Source organism: Rhinopithecus bieti, unplaced genomic scaffold (genome assembly GCF_001698545.2).
Source record: "Rhinopithecus bieti isolate Rb0 unplaced genomic scaffold, ASM169854v2 scaffold_17939, whole genome shotgun sequence".
Taxonomy (NCBI): Eukaryota; Metazoa; Chordata; class Mammalia; order Primates; family Cercopithecidae; genus Rhinopithecus; species Rhinopithecus bieti.
In genome coordinates this window covers 616,470-622,340 of record NW_016809446.1, presented here as the reverse complement: position 1 = coordinate 622,340, position 5,871 = coordinate 616,470, and the positions used below count along the sequence as shown (strand labels likewise).

Sequence of the window (5,871 nt, the reverse complement as noted above, 5' to 3'; positions counted from 1 at the left end):
CTGCATAAATGTCTTCTTTTGAAAAGAGTCTGTTCATATCCTTTGCCCACTTTTGATGGGGTTGTTTGTTTTTTTCTTGTAAATTTGTTTAAGTTCTGTGTAGATTCTGGATATTAGCCCTTTGTCAGATGGGTAGATTGCAAAATTTTCTCCCATTCTGTAGGTTGCCTATTCACTCTGATGGTAGTTTCTTTTGCTGTGCAGAAGCTCTTTAGATTAATTAGATACCATTTGTCTATTTTGGCTTTTGTTGCCATTGCTTTTAACAAAACAATAAGTAAAACATGAGTCCACAAAAAGCTGTGAGAGGGATATACTTTATAAAGACCTTGGGTTCTTTCGGCTCTTGGCTTGGAGGAGGCCAAAGTGCAACTTTCTTCCATCGTCCCAAATCCGGGTTAATCCAACACCAGCTGCCTCCACCATGCTGCAGAAGTTCAATCCCAATGAGATCAAAGTCGTGTACCTGAGGTGCATCGAGGGTGAAGTCGGGGCCACGTCTGCGCTGGCCCCCAAGATCGACCCCCTGGGTCTGTCTCCATAAAAGGTTGGTGATGACATTGCCAAGGCAATGGGTGACTGGAAGGGCCTGAGAATTACAGTGAAACTGACCATTCAGAACAGACAGGCCCAGATTGAGGTGGTGCCTTCTGCCTCTGCCCTGATCATCAAAGCCCTCAAGGAACCACCAAGAGACAGAAAGAAACAGAAAAACATTAAACACAGTGGGAATATCACTTGTGATGAGATCGTCAACATTGCTTGGCAGGTGCAGCACCCATCTTTAGCCAGAGAACTCTCTGGAACCATTAAAGAGATCCGGGGGACTGCCCTGTCTATGGGCCATAATGATGATGGCCACCAACCTCATGACATCATAGATGGCATCAACAGTATTGTTGTGGAATGCCTAGCTAGTTAAGAAGCACAAAGGAAAATATTTCAATAAAGGATCATTTGACAACTGGAAAAAAAAAAACCACCTTGGGTTCTGCAGTCAATTCTCCCTGCCTAAGGGAAAATCCCTGACATTTTGTGAATGATGAGGGGACACAGTTATTCCAGTCCCCAGCACTAAGTCACAGTACACAGAGTAGGGCAGAATATCTGTAGCTACTGTGAATGAAATTATTTTGAATTTTGTGGGAAAAGAACAGTGTGATTGGGCCAGGAAGGAATGATTTACATTTTAAGCATCAAATGTGTGAATATTTTTTTCAAAAATATAAAGTATTCTCTTATTATAAGGAAAGTAACACAAGTTTTACATAGAAAATTTTAAAATATGAACTTTTATTTTATTTTATTTTATTTTTTTGAGGCAGTCTCACTTTGTCGCCCAGGCTGGAGTGTAGTGGCGTGATTTCGGCTCACTGCAACCTCTCCCTCCAGGTTCAAGCGATTCTCCTGCTTCAGTCTCCTGGGTAGCTGGGATTACAAGCGCCCGCCACCATGCCTGGCTAATTTTTGTATTTTTAGTGGAGATGGGGTTTCACCATGTTGGCCAGACTGGTCTCGAAATCCTGGCCTCAAGTGATCCGCCTGCCTCAGCCTCCCTAACTGCTGGGATTACAGGCATGAGCCACCATGCCCAGCCAGAATATTTTTTTAAAATAACATTTAAATTAATTTTAACCACTACTGAGATAATTACTATTACTATTTTACTTATATACTACAAATATATACGTGTATGTGTGTGTATATTTTTATATAATCATATTTTAGAAATATTGACTTCTATGAGTGTATTCTTTAAGAGAACATGATTTGAAAACTAAAAGATCAACTTCTGAAAACCTTTGTTATTGGGAAAGTTGCCTAGCACAGATATAATAACAATTACTGGCATTTTATAGCATCTTATGTGACTTATCTCTTTTATTATTAACAATAGCTATTGTTATTAATATAATAATAATTATTATTGACATATTAGTGACAGAAGAAAGAATGCCTTGCTGGGAGGCATAAATCCCAGTTCAAAGTTATGATTAGATATAAGGCTGCGAAATACTTTGAGCCTGAGTTTCCTCAAGTATATAATAAACATCTTGGACTAAATGAAGCCTGAGGCCTCTTCCAGTTTCAAAATCCTACCCAAGTCTTATTTTAGAATAGGAGCACTTACTGAGATGCATTTGCTGAGATGCAAATTTACCTTCAAATATTTTATCTAAAATGCACCTGTTTTCAAGCTAAGAAAAATGGATCACATTTTGAAGAAAATTCGAAGGCTTTGAAGATGGGGCCTATTTACAGAGACCAATTTGTTTCTCTGCATTATTTTAACATGCAACTCTTCTCGAGTCCTGAAGCTTCCTAAGTATCTGAGACTTCGAAAAGTGGGGGTAGAGACAGCTTATTACCATGGAGATAGATGGGAGCAAACGGTCACATCATCAAAAACTAGAAATGTACAAGTCTTTGTGATGCTGATCCTTTTTTTTTTTTTTTTTTTTAAGTAAGAAGAAGAGGATAAAAGGCACAAATAACAAGACAGATCTCTCTCATTAAATCCAACACTAATTTAGTAATCAGTGAAATAAAGGTACCCTTGAAAGCCTGCTGCCAGAAAATATAGTACAACAAAGAAGCACAAAAGGTTGCTGGCTGCCAGGTATAATTTCCAGGTACTCCAAGTGCATTTGGACTCCCTGTTCTCTTAGCTTTGCTTTGCAGATTGGCTGTCTTCGTGGCAGTCTCGAACTATCCATTTAGTCACCCTAGTGTGTTATCCAAATATTTAGAAGGAGAAAAATTGCAGGAAAATAACCTTTAATTTTACAATTTTCCAAAGGAAACTGTTCAAAATTAAGAGGTCTAAGAAGCTAAGAATGAGTGTTAATCTATTTTTCTGTTTACTACCTATCGCTTTGGATAATCTGGAAATAATTTTGACAGTGCGATAAAAGTTGAAGTTGCGGTTAAGAGTCCAAATTTTCACAAAGTAGCTTACATCAGAATAAAGTCGCCGTCCATTAGATTGCTTGCATATAGATATGCAAGCTATTACACCTATCCATTACATAATCTCACTCCAGCAGAGGCTACCAAAAACCTGTAGGCAGGAAAGATTTACACTCAGTTCCTCATAAATACCCAAAAGAAAAGAAATCACTTTAGAATGATTATATAAGTTAAAGAACATGGCCAAGTTTGTGCCTTGAACTTTTAGCCTAACAATTAGCAATTGTAATTGCATACTGCTGGGATGTTTTAGAGACTGAGGTGATGTTTTAAAAGTGTTTTGTGCTATTCAGAGGGAAATGCAATTTACATTATATTTTAGGATGTGAATTATGAAGGAAATCATCTCTTTTTCTTTCTTATCCTCCTCTTCCCCCTCCTCTACCTCCTTCTCCTCCTCTTCCTTTTCCTCTTCAGATTTTCCCTCTTTGCCTACAGCATTAAGAGAGACTATTCACATTATAAAGACATTGATTTCCTTAATTGATCTATAAATTCAATGTGTAGCCAAATAAAACAACAAGGTGATTTTTTTCAACCTGACAAAAATAACACTAAAGTTCTTCAAGACATATAAATGGGCAATTAGAAAATTCTGAAAACAAGAGTAGTGAGAGGGTAATTAACGTAACTATATATTAAAATGTATCATGGAGTTATAATAATTAAAATATTTTATTCTAGAGAAGAAATAGAATAGCTAAATAGAATAGAATGGAATAGAAGAGAATGAAGAGAAATAAACCCAAATACATATACAGATTTAATGTGTGAAAAAGGTAGATGAGTCAAATTTATAGGGGAGGGATGGGAGAAGGGAAGATGTATTAGTCAATAGATAGTAATGAGAAAACTGGCTAGGAATAGAAAATAAAATAAAATGGGTTCTTTACCATGCTCTTTATATTCCCAAAATTTCCAGAGGGTTCAAAGAAAGCATTATAATACATAATCTATAGCCATACCACTCTGAATGCCCCCAATCTTATCTGATCTCAGAAGATAAGCAGGGTTAGGCCTAGGGGGCTGCTTAATACTTAGATGAGAGAAATGCAATATAAACAAGTAAGTGTATATATGTGTGTATATATGTATATATACACACACACATGCATACACATAAGTACATATATAAACACATATATACTTAAATGTATATATTATACTTGTTACATATACTTGTTTTGAACTACTATTATATATGTTAGATTATATAGTTGGTGAATTTATATATAATCTGGAGTATGAAATATATATAATCTAGGGGTTGTATATAATCTAGGAGTTTTTAAAAACTGGTGAATTTATATATAATTAGGAGTTTTGAGTCAATTTATTTATATATAATATATATAAATAAATAAATTTATTCATTTATTGGTGAGTTTATTTATATATAATCCAGGAGTTTAAAAATAATTTCTAGGCTGGGTGCCGTGGCCCACACCTGTAATCCCAGCACTTTGGGAGGTCAAGGTGGGAGGACTGCTGGAGCTCAGGAGTTGCAGACCAGCCAGGCATGGTGCACACCTATAGTCCACGATACTTGGGAGGGTGAGGTGGGAGGATGGCTTAAACACAGGAAGTTGAGGCTGTAATGAGCTATAATTGTGCCACTGCACTCCAACCTGGGCAACAGAGTAGTAAGACTCTGTCTCAAAAAAGGAAAAAGGAAAAGAAAATATAAAATAAAATAATAAGACTTTTTCTTCAATTTTTTTTAGTTTTATTTTTTTATATCCACACTACACAGATGTAATATAAAAAGACTTTCTAGACAAGACACACAATCCTAAAGTCTTAAAGGAAGAGAAAAATAAATTTGAATATATACAAAGTGGAAAAAATATTGCAACATATTTGACAAGCAAAGAAAATCATTAATATACAACTTCTTGTACAACTCAGTAAGTAAAAACAAAACAAAAAGAAAGTGGTCAAATCTATTAAAATCTTTGTCTCATTCACAATTGAATAATTGCATATAAAATAATGAGCATATCCATATGATGAAATGTTATCTGGCAATAAAAAGCAGCATTGTTAAATAACTGCTAAAAAGTATAAATAACCAAAATGCTCATCAACCGATGAATGGAGCAGCAAAATGTGCTATATATATACAATAGACTGTTATTCAACCATAAAAAGGAATGAAAAACTGACACATGCTACAACATGGATAAGCCTTGAAGACGTTATGTTAAGTGAAAAATGCCAGACACAAGAGCATATGTTTCATGATTCCAATGACATAAAATGCTCCGAATATGAAAATCCAGAGAGACAGAAAGTGGGTTTATGGTCGCCTAGGGCTCGGGGGTGGAACTAGAGGGGAAATGGTGAGTGATTGCTAATAGATACAGTTTTGCGGGGAGGTCATGAAAATTGTTTGTGGTGATGCTTGCACGACTCTGTGATATACTCAAACCATTGAATTGTGCACTTCAAATGGATAAACTTCCTGGCATATGAATTATATCTCAATAAAGCTGTTATTTTTTAAAAGCTTATGTAAAAAAAAACCAATGAGCTATGTTGAATTTGTTTATCATATTACAAAACTAGATACCAATAAATGTTGTTAAGAATACAGACACAACGGCCGGGCGCGGTGGCTCAAGCCTGTAATCCCAGCACTTTGGGAGGCCAAGACGGGCGGATCACGAGGTCAGGAGATCGAGACCATCCTGGGTAACACAGTGAAACCCCCGTCTCTACTGAAAAATACAAAACACTAGCCGGGCGAAGTGGCGGGCACCTGTAGTCCCAGCTACGCGGGAGGCTGAGGCAGGAGAATGGCGTGAACCCGGGAGGCGGAGCTTGCAGTGAGCTGAGAATCGGCCACTGCACTCCAGCCTGGGTGACAGAGCGAGGCTCCGTCTCAAAAAAAAAAAAAAA

General features: G+C 36.7%; 1 pseudogene; it reads left to right on the top strand.

The window, feature by feature from the left end:
- Window positions 1-409: 409 nt before the first annotated feature.
- Window positions 410-922, top strand: LOC108540339 (60S ribosomal protein L12 pseudogene; annotated as a pseudogene).
- The last annotated feature ends 4,949 nt before the right edge of the window (window positions 923-5,871 follow it).